The sequence below is a fragment of the Elgaria multicarinata genome, chromosome 4, assembly GCF_023053635.1.
Source record: "Elgaria multicarinata webbii isolate HBS135686 ecotype San Diego chromosome 4, rElgMul1.1.pri, whole genome shotgun sequence".
NCBI classification, from domain to species: Eukaryota; Metazoa; Chordata; class Lepidosauria; order Squamata; family Anguidae; genus Elgaria; species Elgaria multicarinata.
The window spans coordinates 115798367-115818250 of NC_086174.1; the positions used below are offsets into that span (position 1 = coordinate 115798367).

Here is a 19884-nt window from a genome sequence, read left to right on the forward strand (position 1 = left end):
ATCATTTGTACTGCAGAAGGATTGGTGGTATGAATGCGGGGTCAGCGGTCACATTGTTATCAGAATTACTGGTGGCATTGGGCCATCTCTAAGTGCATCCTGCCCTTAAACAGATACGTTCAGTTGTGGGATGGTTTGTCCCATGCCTCTGCCACTATGACGTTTGCCTTTTCTGATGCCCTTTTGGGATGTTTCTTGGATTCCTGACTGCATTATATATTAAGCAATTTAAGCCTGGAAAAGTGGTATATGTGAAACTGATCAATGGTTGTTAGTAAACGTTCACCCATTTATTTGGGATATTCTGAATTAACTCAATTTTCTTTGTTTTTCTATGATAGCTTCTAAGATTTTGCCATGATGAGTAAAGCATACACAGTTTTGTTTTAATAACATCTGTTCAGAGAGAGCCAGTTTTCTTAATAACACTCCTCCCGCCCAAAAGAATAATTAGAAAGAATAAAGCTGTTCTCGATATTGCTGGTCTAACATTACAAATATTCTGCCGTTCTCTTGGTCCCGTTTTAAATAAAACATGCACTTGGAAAATCTTTCAGGAATTATTTAAGAATGCACATTGTTTATTGTAGAGGGCTTATTCTGCAGAAAGGCTATGACAGTTTTTAAATAAAGACAACGAAACTGTTAGCACGTTTTTAATTGCTTTGAATTAATAATATGTAAGAGATGGCTCACATATACCTTCATGAGGTAAAAGTGGCATATAAATTTAAGCAGGAAGGGAAGAAGAAAGGGAAGCAGGTAATAATGTGTATGGGCCATGCAGGTTTTCTTTGCTTAAAAAAGCAGATCGTAGAGATGGCTTTCACCTTCAACTTGATGTAGCTCAGTGTGATCGACAATAGACTAACTTAGTGGTTGTTCTAAGTAACTGAAACATGGTGAGTCAGACATGTCTGACATGGTGGGATCTGAAACCAGTTTTGTCTAGTTGGGAAGACTTTTGAAGATCTTTCTGGGAAAAAGCAGAGTTGTTTTAAACTGAAGGTGCTGATGTGCTTTGACACTTGTCTCCATGATGGTTGTTCAGCCCATACACCTGCATACAGTCTAGTCTAGCCAAAAGCACAGGGACCGATCGTGTCAGTAGCATATAAAGGATGCTATTGGTTGAATGCTGTTGCATGACACCCCTAGGCATGAGGCACTCTCCCCTCAGTCACCACTCAGTGATGTTGCCATTTGCTACTGCTGCACCATCTCAGCTTCCATCACGGCCTTTACTGCATATTTATTGGCCGCAAATCCCTACCTCATGTATTTTTAGTGGGAGGATCTTATAGTTTCTCTCTATTCAGCCCTGGTTAGACCTCATCTTGAGTATTGCACCCAGCTCTGGGCACCACACTTCAAAAAGGATGCAGACACGCTGGAGCGTGTTCAGAGGAGGGCAACCAGGATGATCAGGGGTCTGGGGTCTGGAAACAAAGCCCTATGAGGAGAGACTGAAAGAACTGGGCATGTTTAGCTTGGAGAAGAGAAGATTGAAGGGAGACATGATAGCACTCTTCAAATACTTGAAAGGTTGTCACACTGAGGAGGGCCAGGATCTCTTCTTGATCCTCCCAGAGTGCAGGACACGGAATAATGGGCTCAAGTTACAGGAAGCCAGATTCCGGCTGGACATCAGAAAAAACTTTCTGACTCTTAGAGCAGTACGACAATGGAACCAGTTACCTAGGGAGGTTGTGGGCTCTCCCACACTAGAGGCATTCAAGAGGCAGCTGGACAACCATCTGTCAGGTATGCTTTAAGGTGGATTCCTTCATTGAGCAGGAATCCACCATAAAGCATACTATTCTATGATTCTATGAATTAGATGACAATATGGGGTGAGAAATGCCAATAAGGCTTCACTAATACTAGTGAGAAAGGCAGATAATATACTTGAAATTTGACAACATTAATGTATTAAATTGGAATAACATCGCGCACTGGGTGAAGGTAGTGGTGAATCACATTTTAATTGCATCTTTTTCAACCCACATCTTAAGCAAGACTGACTTAAGCACCTGACTCTGCCTCATAGTGAGAGCCACATTTATTTTGAGGAAAACTTATTAATGGGCGGTATGCAGTGGTGTCATTCCACAAACTCAAATAGCACTAGGGAGCACCACTGAATCTTTCTTTTGCACAAATGGTTGCCCATTGTTCTTGTGCAACTGGTTGTGCAAGCAGTTGCACAATCAGTTACAAAAGTGGAATGTACAATGAGTTAAACAACAGGTTACACAATGGGTTATGTAATGCATTGTACAATAATTATGCACAAATGGTTGCACAACAGGTTGCACAAGCATAATGCACAAACACTCGGACAACTGTGCTTGCGCAAATGGAACTTTGGTTGGATTTTTCTCTAGCGCAAAGTTCAGAACCTTGTTTCCTCCAGAGCAGTGTTATTTGTGCTAACAGAATGACACAATTAGATACTGTCCAATGTGTCCTGTTAAGAGATGGGAGGACACAAATGAGATTTTTGATGGGTTAATTCTTTGCTGAAAATGATTGCATTCCTGGCTTTATTCAGTAGGATGATTTAAAATTTGGCTGCTCCACTTTTGCAGCTCCGCTTTTCCTCATCTGCTTGAAATAATTAGCAGTGGTTCAATAAAAGCTGTGATTGGCTTCAGCTCCCTGTGTGCACACTCCATTTTAAAATTGGGTTTGCCTCTGTATAAAATGTGCAATGGACACATTTGGGGCTGAATGGTGGCCATAGAAGAGATGCCTAATTACAAATGTTTAGCCTTTCAAGTTCATAACCTTCATCCATCTCTATTGAACTGAACAGAATCTCATATTGAAACTAGATATAGACACTGGATTTATCTACGCTTCAAAGAGCAGTTTTAAGGCTACTGTGTTGACAATTTTTTATTTCATTAAAGTCTTTCACTTACAACAATCTAGTCATTCTACACATATATAGGCTATTTCACTTTGCCTTTGTTTCTCTATATGAAGAACCATGGTTATTCTTTTAGAGTTTTGCTGATGGAATTTTAAATGCTAAATAACTTTGGCCTGTTCCCTAGGGTTGTATGCTTAGAGTAGACCCATTGAAATGAATGGGACTGAAGTAAGACTAACGCTGGATACAACCTCTAATTCTGATGTGGCCTCCTACAGTCCTAATGTTATGGGAGACATCCATGAGATCACTATCACCAATATGGTTGAGTCACTCACAAAAATGGTGAAAGCACATCACAGCAAAACAGCTCCAAACAGCTGTGAGATGTGTCCCTAATTTCATGAGAAATTGTGCTTATAATGTGAATAAATTAAAATGGAGCATATAATACTCCCATTTTATGGCTGTGAAAGTCTTTGGACTCTTTTCATCAATGCCAGAAAAAACGAACTTCAGAGAGAGCTCCAATAAAGTGTGAGTCCCAGTAAATGGGCAGCACGAAGGCCAAAGTCTATCTGCCTTCTTCATTCAAATGAACTCATTCATTTTTTTCTGGAAGCGAGCAAGTATCTAAGCCAATCACATGTGTTGGATCAGTGTCTTTTAGTGAGATGATGAAATCTCGTGCTCTTTTTCAGTATGCAAGTTTTAAATTTATCCACCTTTCAATTTTTTGGAGGGAGAAATGCAGGTACAATTAAGTATTGGGATGCCAGTGCATAGTGTGTAGCATGATGGGCAAGATTTGAACATACATTGGGCCTGTTCAGACAACATGCTAAGCCATGGTTAGGACGCTAATCCTTTTGCAGCAAATGGTTAGTGAGCGGGTTTAAACTATGATTATGTAGCCAACAAAGTTAGGAATGGATCACACGACGCACTATGGCCTAAGGTTTATCCCAGGATTGTCCCGGGGTCATCCCTGCCTGCTCCCGGGATATCCTGTGTGTCATTTACATGAACAGGGATGACCCCAGGATGATCCTGGGATAAACCTTAGGTCTAGCTAAGGCCTAAGTCATGGTTCACATGACATGTGAAGCCATAATGTTTATCTCAAAATGCTTAACCATTGTGGCTTAGCATATCGTCTGAGCAGGGACATTCTGAGCTCTAAAACCAGATGCCTTGGAAGGCATTGACTGTGTAGTCCAACCTCTTCCACCACACTTTAACCCTTTTAAGATGTTCATGGGGGGTAAAGTGAATGTGTGGACTAAGTGAAGCAGGACTAAGTTCTGCGCATTTATTATAGCATCTGTACAAAAAAAACCCTCTGTTCACTGTAGTAAACATGAGAGCCCTCCTCAGATATACTAGTGAACACACATAAATTGAAGGCGTTACTAGACGAGGGTGTAGCGCGCGTTACCTTCCGCAGTCGTGTCGAGGCTTCCAGATGACGTTCACCAGGATCCGTCGTTATCCTGCGGTGAAGCCTCTTTATCCCATCTTTAAAAAAGTGAGTTCTAGTGCGCCTTTTCCTGCCGGCCCGCGCTAGTTCGGAGTAGGTGTGGGAGGATGTGAGGTCACTGCGGTCCGCACTGGTCAGGAAAAGGCGTGCTAAGGGGAGTGGCCAGCGGCTTCGGTCAAGCCGCCTCCGCCATTTGCGCCCAGCCCGCAGCTGGGGCAGCGCAGCTGAGCGGCTTTTTTTTTATTCCCACAGTGACAGTTTGCGCAGGAACGGAGGAACGGAAAAGTGGCTGGTGTGCTGCTGGGGATGGGTGGGGGATGTGCACCTGTTTTTTCTACTTCAACCTCTGCGTGGGTCACTTTTCGGAAAGGCGGGCATCCCACAGTCATGGGAAGTTGGTGACTCCTCGCGGTGGGCAGCCACAGCAGCCGCATAATGGCGGTACTGTATGCTGTGCCGAAGATGTAAAGGCTAGCGGGGACTGATGGGGACGGTCCAGGCATGAAGGGCTGTGTGCCTGTTGGTGTGGGTACGCAGCTGGAAGAGGGCACAGCTGTTTCTGGGCTGCTGCCATGCCTACGCCCAGATGTGGGTTGGGTCCGTGGGATGGGGGGAGGGCACAGAGGCGGTCATCGCCACCGACACTTCAGAGGCATGATGGGAGATGTAGGCACAGAGTGCCCATGCAGACGACTGACCTCGGGTCATATTACACCCGCCACGACCCCCATCAGGAAGTGACCGCATCAATGTTGACCCTCAACACTGGCACTCGCTGGTGCCTGAGGGGGCTGGTACGCAGCAGCAGCAGCAGCAGCAGTTCAGCTGGCACTGCCACTGCCAGTGCCGCCGGTGCCGCGGCGGCATCGCTGATGGCTGCGCAAGTGATCTACGCTGTTTGCGGTCTTTTGGACTTGCGCAAACCGTGCGGCGAGCGGAAAAAAAACCCACGGAAATCAGGCCGGTGTGGCTGCGCAACCGTGCTCGAGGCGGCAGCAGCACAACCGGCGCAAACTTCCGCCACAAATCTAAGGAAGGTGTGGATCATGAGGCGTCACGGCTGAACGGGGAAATCCGCTTTCACCGCTCCTCAACGACGGAACACCCGGTAGGTCTAGCAAAGCCCTGAGAGCAGAATCTGCCACTGCAAAACGCTTCTCTCTCCCTCATGTATGTTGATTTTACCCCACAAGAATGCCTAAAATGGGCTTTCTGATTTCATCCATTTCCTACTAAAGGAAAACAAAAGGATCACGTGGTTGTGCGTAGTAGTTCATGTACATTATTCTCCTGGCCAAGCAATGAGTGTTCTCTGAGTAGGCTTCTTTCACTACACAAGAAAATGAAAGCTTTCATTTATTCTTTGCTGTAACCTGTAGGTTACCTTTAGCAATACATGCATGAATGTACAATGTGTCTTTATCTAGATGCACAAAGGCCAAAGCACAGACCTTCCTCCCGGTAAAATAAAAACCTGTTGCAAATAATACTTACATTCAAATAATTTAATTGTCAATGTTCCTTCCTCCCGCCCACTGCACACACCACAAACTTAAGAAGAGCTATAAATAGCTGTGTCCCATGACAATATCTAACACATGAGCAGATTATAATTCTAGGAAGAACTTTTAAAAAAACAGACAGCACAAAACAAAGAGAAAGGAAATGAGATAGACCACTTTTAATGCCATACTATTTCTTCTCTGTGCTGTGTTTTGTGTGTGTGTGTTTGTGTTTGAGCGCAGTGCAAATGATTGAAAATGAAAGCTAATGTCACATTCAACTGTTTATGCTCCACCGGCTATTTACATTTTTCAATAGTTTTTAGGCAAGTTGGAACAACTGTAGTTACCCAATGGGTTCACGGACAATGATGAGCATTACAGCAGAAGACATTTTGTCACATTTTTTAGCATTTCTGCACAGGACTGTTACGATGATGAATATGTTAAAAGTGGCTTCACAGCAGTACGCAAAGTGGAGGTGAAGGCTTTTATTTAACGTTGGAGCTGAAGGCTTTGAAACTTGAACTAGTCCATGTACAGCAGCTGGAGTGCAAATGAGAGGAAATGACACTTCATTAGGTAAGAGTACACAGAATTGAGGTTGGTGGCCAGTGGTATAGTGGAGCCAGGGTTCACAGGAACAAAGTGCTGGCACTTTTTTTATTAGCAGGGACACTAATGTAATCTCTCACACACAGACACAAACCACACACACACACACACACACACCCCTTTCAAAAGTGTGCACTTTCCCCCATTGACTAAAGCATGAAAGCCATTTCAAATTGCCATTTCAAAAGAAACTGAAATTGCATTTCAAAGTGCACTTTTTCCAAAAATAAAAATGCAATTTTCAAATGCTATTTCAAGTTTGGGATAGTGTAAACCTTTTTAAGTGCTCCTGTTCGCATTCAGGATTGCAAACTCGGCAACTCTGGATGATTCGCAACCTGAAATGAAATTCTTTTACATCTCTAATTTAATTGCATTTAATAATACATATATACACTTACCACTTTATTTGTCAACCAATTGCAAGCACACCTATCAATTTATTTGTCAAGTAGAATATGCCCGTCTGTGTACTTTAAAAATGTACTTTTATTCACAGACAATGAACAAATCAGTGGAAAACATGCAGAGAGCAACAATGATTAGAACAACCTAGCATTCTTGACTCTGGAATTTGACAGGCAGAATAGCATATTGATTTACAGTGATGGATTAGTTTTTATGTCTAAGGCATGTAGATAAAAGGCTAAATGATATTTCACTAATATTTGCAGTGTCTTGAAAACTCAGATTGTATTTTTACTGTAATGACAATAAACAGTAGATTGATTATATATTATTATGAAGACTATATTAGGGGTTAGAAGAATATTATGAATAATACTATAACAGAGAATAAAAGCTGGAAGGAGGACATTTGTGTTCTGTGTGTGTCAGTACATTTAACAAAAGAATGGCACTCATTTCTTTGGGAAAAATGCTCTAAAATAATTATACCAATATAAGTGGGGGGGGGGTAAAGAAAAAATCACAAAGGGGAGTTCACACTTGAAAATTAAAGATTGTTTTCCAGTTGTTGAACTCAGGCATTCAGAAAGAATAAGGAGACAATCCACAGGGAGCTAATTGTGTACATGCGTCATTGAAACGAAGCATTCAAAGTTGCATCACGTGAGCTCTTACATAAATACCATCCATTTCATTGGGAATGCAGATGTTCATGGTGGATTGTGCCCTTATCATTTTTAGATGCTGTCTCAAAAAGTAAAGCAGTTACTACCATCCAGCCAAAAGGACCAAAATGCTTAAAAGAGAAGGGGAGCTCTGTCTGAGAAGACACCTGCTCAGCCATCTCTCCTGCTCCCTTCCAGCAACTGTCACCTGGCAGCAGCCATTCCACCAGGCTGCAGGAGACAGAGAAGGGGAGCTCTGCTGAGAAGACACCTGCTCAGCCATCCCTCCTGCTCCCTTCCAGCAACGGTCACCTGGCAGCAGCCATTCCACCAGGCTGCAGGAGACAGAGAAGGGGAGCTCTGCTGAGAAGACACCTGCTCAGCCATCTCTCCTGCTCCCTTCCAGCAACTGTCACCTGGCAGCAGCCATTCCACCAGGCTGCAGGAGACAGAGAAGGGGAGCTCTGCTGAGAAGACACCTGCTCAGCCATCTCTCCAGCTCCCTTCCAGCAACTGTCACCTGGCAGCAGCCATTCCACCAGGCTGCAGGAGACAGAGAAGGGGAGCTCTGCTGAGAAGACACCTGCTCAGCCATCCCTCCTGCTCCCTTCCAGCAACGGTCACCTGGCAGCAGCCATTCCACCAGGCTGCAGGAGACAGAGAAGGGGAGCTCTGCTGAGAAGACACCTGCTCAGCCATCCCTCTTGCTCTCTTCCAGCAACTGTCACCTGGCAGCAGCCATTCCACCAGGCTGCAGGAGACAGAGAAGGGGAGCTCTGCTGAGAAGACACCTGCTCAGCCATCCCTCCTGCTCCCTTCCAGCAACTGTCACCTGGCAGCAGCCATTCCACCAGGCTGCAGGAGACAGAGAAGGGGAGCTCTGCTGAGAAGACACCTGCTCAGCCATCCCTCCTGCTCCCTTCCAGCAACGGTCACCTGGCAGCAGCCATTCCACCAGGCTGCAGGAGACAGAGAAGGGGAGCTCTGCTGAGAAGACACCTGCTCAGCCATCCCTCCTGCTCCCTTCCAGCAACGGTCACCTGGCAGCAGCCATTCCACCAGGCTGCAGGAGACAGAGAAGGGGAGCTCTGCTGAGAAGACACCTGCTCAGCCATCCCTCCTGCTCCCTTCCAGCAACTGTCACCTGGCAGCAGCTATTCCACCAGGCTGCAGGAGACAGAGAAGGGGAGCTCTGCTGAGAAGACACCTGCTCAGCCATCTCTCCTGCTCCCTTCCAGCAACTGTCACCTGGCAGCAGCCATTCCACCAGGCTGCAGGAGACAGAGAAGGGGAGCTCTGCTGAGAAGACACCTGCTCAGCCATCCCTCCTGCTCCCTTCCAGCAACTGTCATCTGGCAGCAGCCATTCCACCAGGCTGCAGGAGACAGAGAAGGGGAGCTCTGCTGAGAAGACACCTGCTCAGCCATCCCTCCTGCTCCCTTCCAGCAACGGTCACCTGGCAGCAGCCATTCAATTCCCCCCACCCCCCGGTCAAATTGAGCTAAATAATCTGTTAATTTCCCCTATTAATTGTATATTGTTGTTAATTTGCTATTGTGAAGTTATTGTAGATGTATAATGTATAATGGAAAGGAGGCGACAATTCAAGTTGTGCAGGGCAGAGGGAGATATGGTGATGGCAGGGTGAAGTGCCATTACAGGGGAAGGAGAGATAGATATTTAACACCCATCTTTCCTTCCGGTCGCCCTGCCACCCTGGGGAACTTGGAGAATGAACCAAGCCAACCACGGACCCTCTCCTTGCTCCTTTGCAATGCCAGGTCGGTTAAAAACAAAACAAATATAATTTATGATCTCCTCACAGATGAGGAGGCCGACCTGGCATGTTTCACAGAGACCTGGCTGGGAGATGACAGTGGCCCAACATGGGCCCAGGCCCTCCCAGCTGGGTACTGTGTTATCGAGCAGGTGAGGAAAAGTGGACGGGGGGGCGGAGTAGCTGTGGTCTATAAGGATAATCTCAACCTGACCAGACTTCCTGTCCGGGAATTGAATCACATAGAGTGTGTGTACCTGAATCTAAAGACCAGGGATAGACTGGGGATTCTGTTAGTGTACCGGCCACCCCGCTGCCTATCAGACTCCCTGGCTGAGCTTACGGAACTAGTGTCGGAGTTGGTGTTGGAGTCGCCCAGGCTTTTGGTCCTGGGCGACTTCAACATCCCTTTCGGGAGTGGTTTATCAGGTGCAGCTCGGGAGTTCATGGCATCCATGACAAACATGGGCCTATCCCAATTGGTCTCTGGACCCACACATTCAGCAGGTCACACCCTCGATGCTGTTTTCAGTTCCGAACAGACAGATCTGTGGGCGGAGGTGATAAATACCTCTGCGTTGTCATGGACAGACCATTTTCTGGTCAGGGTTAATATCATGGCTACCATCCTCCCCTGCAGGGGTGGCGGACCTATTAAGATGGTCCGCCCTCGAAGGCTGATGGATCCTCTTGGATTCCAGAAAGCCTTAGAGGGTACTATGGCTGGTATTGTCGACGATCCTGTTGAAGCCCTGGTCAATAGATGGAATCAAGACCTAACTAGGGCTATCGACACGATTGCCCCCAAACGTCCTCTCCGACCTGCTTCCAATCGGGCACCTTGGTACACAGAAGATCTCAGGAAATTGAAGCGGGAAGGTCGACGACTGGAGCGCCGATGGAGGAAAACTCGTCTCATATCCGACAAGGCACGTCATAGAGAACATCTTCGTTCCTATGGGGTGGCAATACGTGCAGCGAAGAAAGCTTTCTTCTCTGACCGCATTGCGTCTGCGAATTCACGTCCAGCAGAACTGTTTAGGGTGGTGAGGGGTCTAACTCGGGCACCTCCTCCCCTGAACCCAGTTTTAGAGCCTTCGGTAGTTCGCTGTGATGCATTTAATGATCATTTCACAGATAAAATCTCTCGGATAAGAGCCAATTTAGATGCCGTCGTTATAACAGAAGCTGAAGCTGAAGTGTCCAGCAACTTTGTGAGTAGGATTACACTGGATCAGTTTCAGTTGGTGAGTACTGATGATGTGGACAAGCTCCTTGGACGAGTAAGGAGGACAACTTGTCCTCTCGATCCCTGTCCTTCTTGGCTGGTCACCCAGGGAGGAGATGCAGTTAGACTACAACTACAACATATTATTAATGCATCTCTCAGGGAGGGGAGTTTTCCACCATGTTTAAAAGAAGCAGTGGTACGGCCACTTCTCAAAAAGCCCTCCCTGGATCCCCTAGACCTTAATAATTATAGACCAGTATCAAATCTTCCATTTTTGGGCAAGGTGATTGAGAGGGCAGTTGCCTTCCAACTCCAAGCAGTCTTGGATGATACAGATTTTCTAGACCCATTTCAAACTGGCTTTAGGGCAGGATACGGAGTTGAGACAGCTATGGTCGCCTTAGTGGATGATCTCCGCATGAGCATTGACAGGGGGATTGTGTCCCTGCTGGTACTTTTGGACCTTTCAGCAGCTTTCGATACCATCGACCATGGTATCCTTCTGGAACGCCTGAGGGCTTTGGGAATCGGGGGCACTGTGCTCCAGTGGTTCCGGTCCTACCTCTCAGGTAGATTCCAGATGGTGATGCTGGGGGATAGTTGCTCCTCAAAAAAGGAGCTGTTGTATGGCGTACCACAAGGTGCCATCCTATCCCCAATGCTGTTTAACATCTACATGAAACCGCTGGGAGAGATCATCCGGAGGCATGGGGCGGGGTGCTATCAGTATGCTGATGACACCCAAATATATTTCTCTATGCCTTCAGTAACAGCATCAGCTAAGGACAGTGTGTCTCCTCTGAATGAATGCTTGGAGGCAGTAATGGGCTGGATGAGGAAAAACAAACTGAAGCTGAATCCAGACAAAACAGAGGTGCTTGCTGTCAAGGGCTCTGACCTAGGTTTGGAGGTGTGTCAGCCAGTTCTGGATGGGGCTACACTCCCCCTGAAAGACTGTGTTCGCAGTTTGGGGGTGCTCCTGGATCCGTCACTCCAAATGACAGCCCAGATAGATGCGACGGCCAGGAGTGCCTACTATCAGCTTCGGCTGATACGCCAGCTGCGCCCCTTCTTAGAGTCAGAAGACCTAAAGACAGTAGTGCACGCGCTGGTAACCTCAAGGCTTGACTTCTGCAATGCGCTCTACATAGGGCTACCATTGTACCTAGTTCGGAAACTTCAACTAGTTCAAAATATGGCAGCCAGGTTGGTCACCAGTACACCTAGGGGTGACCACATTACACCAACATTAAAATCACTCCACTGGCTGCCAATTAGTTTCCGGGCAAAGTACAAAGTGTTGGTCATTACCTTTAAAGCCCTAAATGGTTTGGGTCCAGGTTACTTGCGGGATCGCCTTCTCCCATATAGTCCGCCCCGCACACTCAGGTCCTCTGGGGTGAACTTACTTCAGTCAGCTAAAACTAGGCTGACATCAGTTTCCCAGAGGACCTTTTCTTCTGTCGCCCCCAGATTGTGGAATGGCCTGCCGGAGGAGATTCGTAAAATTAACTCTATGTGTGATTTTAAGGCAGCTTTAAAGACTAGCCTTTTCCGGCAGGCCTATCCAGATCAATGTTAAATCATGAATTTTTAAGATGTATTGATTCCTGTTCTAATGTTGTTCCCCGCCTCGATCTAAAAGGAGAGGCGGGTAAGAAATACATTTATTATTATTATTATTATTATTATTATTATTATTATTATTAAAAGTAGGCTTCTGTGTGGGTGGGGGAAGCTCAAATGCAGATAGGTACTGTGCCTGTAATTCCCAACCTGATCCAGCTGTTGGGATGCTCTTTAAAAGAAACTGGAATCTCAGTAGTTAGCTGTTTGGGAGGAGCAGCAAGAGGGAAGAGGCTGGATGAGTTCCTTCTGGTTTTCTCTTCCCAGCCAAATGGCCAATCAACATGATCCCACTTTCCTTTAAGAAGGATGAGTGAATTACGTGCAGATCTAGCTGCTGCACTTGAGCACTGCTGGATCAGATCTGGTCTATGCAATCTATTGTTAAAGACAATAGCAAAGCCTCTTATCACATTGAAATAGTCTAGCTTGCTCTCTAAAGTTGTAAAACAACAACCACCCACCTACCTTTTTGTTCTATTCATTTGTTTCTCTGTATAAGGGTCACTTTTTGGTGTGTTTCTTGTACATGTGTATATCATTTATGCCCTGCCATGTGGTTTATTATTTATTACTCAAGCAGCCCCAGGGGCCTAAACCAGTGGTGGGCAAGATGTGGCCCACCAGATATTTTGGGCCTACAGTTCCCATCATACCTCATCATTGGCTATGCTGCCTAGACCTGGTAAGAGTTGTAGGCTAAAACAGCTGGAGGGACACAAGATGCCCATTTAGGCCCTTGAGGCTGCTTAAGTAATTATGGGACATGAATCAGATAACTATGAAGAATTTCCCTATCTGACAGAGGCCCCATTCAGAAGACACTGTAAACCATGTTTTTAACCATGGTGGTTAAGCCAGAAAGCCGGGCTGTGTTCTGAGGACACAAACCATGGTGATTAAGCCAAAAAGCCTTATTCACCTTGGTTAAAATCATGGTTTAATGTGTCTTCTGAACATGGCCTGGCTTTCTGGCTTAACCACCATGGTTAAAGCCGTGGTTTAACGCATCTTCTGAATGGGGTCAATATGACTTCTTGCAGTGCAGCACAGCATGTGTGGGAGATATACCAGATTCCCTCCTCCTTCCATTAATAAGCTTTCTCTGGACTCATCTGTGCTAGTGGCATTTGCAGATATCCTACAATCCAAACTGCAGCCTTCCATATTACAGCCATCGTTGCCCATAAAGTTCACCAAGTCTCTTGACTTTACAATCTGAGCTTACTGGGGGACTCTGCTGAAATTGTGTCAATCTCACAGGAAAATATTTACAGTATTTATTAATTAAAATAGTCCCATGCACCCTTGCCCCATTGTTCTAAGGACCTAGTTTTTAAACACCCTCATTCCTATTCTGGAGAAATGCATTGATGAATGTCTAAGAGCAAGTCCATGAACGGAAGTAAGAATCATTGAGTTCAATGAGTTTACTCCCTGGTGGGTGGGTGTAGGTTTTGTAGCTGTAGTCAGATAAAATTAAGAGGAAGTCTCATCTCTTCTTTGCTCTGAACCATACCATACAGTCAAATGAACCTTCCTTCATACTTTTGGACAATCAAATGCAAATTTTAAAAGGGAATGGAAGAAAATCAGTTCCAGCCTGCTATATCTGTGCACATGGTTTCCACATCTGAGACTGCTTAGCATGTAATTCATCTCAAAATGTACATCTTTTGAATGGCTTTGCTAGGTCAGGTTCATGGTTTGATACTGAATCTCTAAGGATTATTTTTAAAAGAGGAACAATATAATTTCGCAAAGCGAGCGCATCTCCTGACTGAAATATTAGATGATATGTTTCAACTTTAAAGGGTTTCTAATCATTGCCAGATGGAGTTTAAAAGAAGAGCTGACACAGCCTAAAGTGCAATGTTGCTATGTTTGTTTGATGCTAATACAACCACAGCCTAATAAATATTCATATCGATGTATAGAAATCTAAGTAAAGGGTAACTGCCAGGGGAATATTTGGCCTTCACTTGGTCCTTAAATATTCATATGGCCAATCCTTTTCCACAGACATACTTTTTATAAATCTAAAAAAATTGTAACAGAAGCCCCAAATTTATCCATTTTCTCCTTCCTCCAAAGACTTACTTCAGTCTCTCCCACAGTTCTTTCAGCTTCTATTGCCAGCTATTCCTTTTTTGCCTCAACCCCTTATTTTCCCCATTAATTTCTTCAGTAAAAGTTAACAGCACTAATTGCAAACGCCCTTGTGGAGTGTAGGTGGATAAATAACGAGACAGAAAACATAGCTGGGTTTAAACAGGGCCACTTATTTATTTAGCGATCGGCAAGAGGGGGTTGCAACCTATCAGGCATCCATTTTAGCCTGTTTCAGGCTGCTTCAATTGGGCGAGTCATTCCTGACCTGTGTAGAGGCGCTACGCCATGCGTCTCCCCACGAGCCTCCCCTGTCGGGGTAAGGGAGCCTTCCTTTGTCACCCCCAACTCAGACCGCCTGGTTCAGAGTGGATGAGTAGGGTTGGCCCCAAAGGTAGGTCTTATCTCCCTAGCTAGGCCGCTGGGCTCCAAACTGGGAGCCTCGGTCCTACCAATCGCTTTAATAGCACCTGTAAATGCTCACCAATTCAGAATCCCTATGGATGCCCGTACCTAGCACCACAGGGTACAACAAGCCACTTGATTAGTCGCTCCCCCCCCACCTAGCCGAAGTAACACTAGTGATGCCCTGTTGCAGATCCTTCAAGAATATGTCATTACCAAGATCTGATAAGTGTACCCCATCTTGCCTATAAAGCTCCCTCCGGCTCAAGTCAATTGAAAGGTGCTGAATGCTGATATCACCATGCTTGCATAGATCTCTGTAAATGTTGGTGTTCACTTTTTTGCGGGCTCTTTCCATGGCCTGGTGGTCATGACCATTCCGCCAGAAGAACCTGGGCAGAATGCAGGACAATATGATCACCACCCCAGGCCATTATTGCCTGATAACCTGAAAATCCTCAATGGCCTGCCAAATGAGAGCCTTACCCTTGAGCAGCCCCAGATCATTCCCCCCCAGATGTAACAGCAGCACCTGTGGGGGCGGGCCAACCATCTCCTGAAACAAGGTGGGGAGGAGGCGTTCCCACCGCATTCCGCGTCGGCCCCACCACTGTAGGTTGGCACAACAACTCATGCCCAACTGGGTTCCAAAAGCAGAATGAGACACCCTCCTACCGGCCCAGAAGATCATACTGTGTCCACTCAGGGCAACCCGAACTGGGGCTCGGCCACTCCAGAGATCTGTAACAAACATGGAATAATCAACCATTGAACAAGCACAAATTAAAACTTAGGAAGTTGATGCACGTATCTCTTAAAGGCTTTGGACTGCCATCTCCCGATCGCTTGAATTCTAGATGCGATAAAACCTATATTAGTGGCTGTAGATGCTGCGCCAATTCTGAAAGAATGGGTACCAAAATGCCCGTCTTGCAAGACAAGTGCCTGCAGTGCCCGCTTTGATACCGCCCAAAACTGGAATTTGGTTAAAGGAGAAAATTCTTGATGGCAGAAGAGTGGGCCGGGTGTATTGCCTCTAACTTGTAGGAACTCGGATAATGCTGTTACAGGGCATAACTCCTCCATGGGTGCTCGACCGAGCACCACCTGGCTACCTTTTGCTTCTTGATCAGTTTTGGATCGCCGGAGGGTAATCGCCACCCAAAGCGGTGTAAGCTGCAGATCCTGCAATTGCAATGCCCTACCTGACGTGTCGCGTTTGGACAAAACCAGCAACTCAGAAATCCGAAAAGCCCCCCAAAAGGCAGTTAATGCTGCTGCATGAAAAAGTTTCATTTCAAAAACTGACATGCAGATCAGACGCCACTGAGCCTGAAGACCCATCAAAATCTCAGGGGAGATAGGAAGTCTACTATCTGGATTGCTTGGTGATTCCCTAGCCCAACCCTTGAGTATGCAACGAACTCTAAAATCGTTAGTAGTGTCGCTCAATCCCTGGGATTTGGCTATAAAAGCTAAGGCTGCCAGCTTACCAGCAATAGACTTAGAAGAAAGACCCCTCTGTCTTGACACCACACAAAATTCTAATAGGTGATCGACAGGAATGGGCCAGTCATCTCTCAACTGCCTGTTCTTCCTGAACGTTGCAAACTCCCTACCTGCTCTGCGATACGCTGCCTTAGTGCTGGGAAATACAGATTCCCACACGGCACGATCAACTTCCTGCCTCCAATCTCCCATAAGGACTCCGGCATTGGTTCCGGAAGCTGCCCGGCCCACGGTGCAAGCTCCCAAAACCTCTGAACCTGGTGACGCGATAAAGCGTCAGCTGTGGCATTTTCTAAACTGGGAATATGCCTGGCTCTAAATAAGATGTTATGCCTAAGGCAATGTAGCGTGAAGAAACGCACAAGACACATTACCCTGGGATTACGTGAAGACAAGGAATTGATGACTTGAACAGTGGCCTGGTTGTCACACCAAAAGTGCACAACGGAGTTGGCTAACTCAGATGCCCAAATATGGGCTGCTATGTAAATTGGAAAAAATTCCAGAAAGGTTAAGTCCTTACAAATTGGAGAATCCAGCCATTCCTCAGGCCAGTGTTTGGCACACCACCTGTCACTCCAAATCATCCCAAATCCCAATGTGCCAGATGCGTCCGAGTGGACTTGCATCTCTGCCTCGACTAACAAATCCTGCCGCCAAAAGGAAATGCCATTGAAACTGATTAGAAATTGTAACCAGATGTCCATATCCTCTCTCATGTCTCCGGTGATACGAACATGGTGATGGGGTTGATGCAATCCCTTCATTGCGTCGCAAAGACGACGCAAGAAAGGACGACCAGGGGCAATAATGCGGCAAGCGAAATTAAGGTGCCTGACGATTACCTGCAGTTGTACCAGAGTTATCTTCTTCACCTGCCTCAAGGCAACTAGGCGGTCGCACAAGTCCGCCAGCTTGTCCTGAGGCAAGCGGCAACACTGGTTCACTGAATCTAACTCAATTCCTAAGAAAGTGATGTTAGAAAGGGGACCCTCAGTCTTTTCCTGCGCCAATGGGACTCCCAGTTCATCTGTCAAGGCCTGAAATTCTTGCATCAGAAAAGCGCACTGATTATTGCTTGCGGGGCCTGCAAACAAAAAATCATCCAAATAATGAATAGTACTAGTCAGGCCAGTCTTATGATGTAACGCCCATTCAAGGAATGAACTGAACTTCTCAAATGTGGTGCAGGAAATGGCGCAGCTGAAAGGTAATGCCCTATCAACATAAAACTTACCCAAGGAGGAGAAACCTAATAAATTGAAATCATCAGGGTGTATGGGAATGATGCGAAAGGCAGACTTCAAGTCACATTTCCCCATCAAGGCCCCGCGACCATTGCTCCGGATCATCTGTACAGCTGAGTCAAATGATGCATATTTGACAGAACTCAAATGATCCGGAATATGAGAGTTAACAGAATCACCCCTGGGAAAGGACAAGTTGTGAATTAACCTGAACTCGTCTGGGCTCTTCTTGGGCACTATTGCTAGAGGTGAAATTCTCAAATTACTAATTGGGATGTCATGGAAGGGTCCTATAACTCTACTGGCTAATACTTCTTTCTGGATTTTTTCTTTTACAAGCGCCTCCTTAGAGGCCATGGAACTTTGGTTCCGTGCGAAAAATGCTGTCCTAGGGCCCTCAAACGGTATACGAAAACCCTGTGAAAAACCTAATTCTAAAATTGTTGCATCCCGCCTGTTAGGGTATGCAGACAACCAATGCCTCAAAGGAATGATTTTAACTGGACTGGGGCCCTTTTGGAACAGACTGCTGAGGGGGGGCCGCCTGGCTTTCTACCTCCTTGTCCTTCCTTGTGGCCCCCACGACCTCCCTTTATTCTTGGACAAAGAGAGGAGGGGTGTAATCCCCCACAAATGGTGCACTCGTGTTTGAATTTACAAGGGGTCCTAAAACACATTCCCTGTAAACTGTAATCCCAGCAGGGAAGGCGGGATTGAACCCCCTGCCCCACACCACCCCCAACGCTGGGTGCAGGTTGCTGTTTTGCAATAATGTGCCCACTGTCCGCTTGTTCGCCAGAGGCAGGCCTTGCCGGGGTCATGAATTGTAACCACAAGTCCTGATCCCGTAAGTCCCATTGCACCGAATGATCGAACGCCGCCCTCTTCCTAAATGCCTCATCGTATATGAGCCATGCTTCACCTTCATATTCAGTGTACGCTCGATAGATTACATCGAGGTACTTAGTTAAAATATATCCCCGCTCTGGGAATCGCTGTTGGATGACCCCCATATAAATTAAATAACCTGGCAACCAGTTGGCCCAAGTTCTCGCCACCCTTCTTCTGCTCAATCTTTCAAACTCCTTTTCCCCGATCCTCTCCTTTTCCTTGGGCTCTAGCTCCCTGTACAATAATGCGAACAGGTCAATGTATTCCCCTCGCAATACTTTTTCACGTGTAGTGGGGAGTAAATAATACCCAAGAGGCGTGGTAGAATTACCTTTGGGTATCGCTTGTCGATCGATTCCAGCCAGCGGGTCCCGAGCTGTTTGCTTATGCTCAGATGCCGCAGATGAAATGTCACCAGCTGGGCCTCCCCATACTGCTGCACAAGCCTCCCCTGTTTGAGAAGCCTGACACCAGTTCCCACACTTGCTGTCCCTGTGGGGCTCTCCTGTGAACCTGCCGGAGCTACAGGTACATTGCAGGGCACCACTGTTCCCTGCCCTTCGCTCACCATCACCACTGGATTGGCAGAAATAACTGTAGAGGTCTACTGTCTACTGTTGATGGAATTGCCGTTGCCAATTCAGTGGCGGGAGTGACCATGGTTCCTTGCTCTATGCCCTGCTCGGTAGGAGACAACTGAACAACAGGGACCGGTGCAGGTGCGGGTACTGCTGACCCCGTATTCATAGGATTACAGGCTTCCTGTGTTGTCCCCTTTGTTGTACTACTGGAGGCCTGAACTACAACTGATGCTGTTGGTGTAGCCAAACTAAGCCCGCCTACACCCTGCATCTGCATTAAGGCAGCCCCTGGAATCCAAGGATACCATCTCCAAGGGGGCATTAGTGTGTGGTTCTGGCAAATATGTTGTCCTGTTGTACCTGGACTAGCCAATTGTTCACTGGGCATACCTGTCGTGCATCTGTCCGGTGCAGCCAGCACTGAATCAACAGGCAAGGTGAGTTGTCCTGCATTGTTTTCTTGTGCTGGTTCTGGATTGTCTTCCTGCTGCTGTTGTACCCTCTGACTGGTAGATGCCTCTAATGCGTCCATCCTACTAGCAAGAGATTGCAACAAATTATCTTGAGTTCTCTTACGTGTGTGTAAGCCAGCAGTGCCCTTACTAACAGAGAGAGTAGGCAAAGGTGTGACACTCAACCCTTTCTCCTTTTCCATTGCCTGTATCCTAGCTAAAAGAGAGGCAATGTTAGGATCCAATTCCTCGTCCGAAGAATCCCCTTGGGGCCTGGCACACTTTGCTTGCATGCGTGGGGCTTTCCCTTTGCCCTTTGGACCACCTCTGCCTTTTTTTGAAGCCATATTAAATTGCAAATTAACAGGGAAAAAAACCCTGTATCGTATCAGAAAACCAGATGTTTAATAATAAAATTAAATGTAAAAACTCTGGCCAGACCAAGCCCAGCTTAGCTTCAGCAAAGTGGCTGGCTCCTATGCATTCAAGTAATTCCTGGCACTTGACA

General features: G+C 46.3%; 1 protein-coding gene across 1 annotated transcript in view; it reads left to right on the forward strand.

Moving 5' to 3' along the window:
* KHDRBS2 (KH RNA binding domain containing, signal transduction associated 2) overlaps positions 1-19884 on the forward strand; it is a 400529-nt gene that overhangs the window by 265416 nt on the left and 115229 nt on the right. The window lies entirely within an intron of this gene.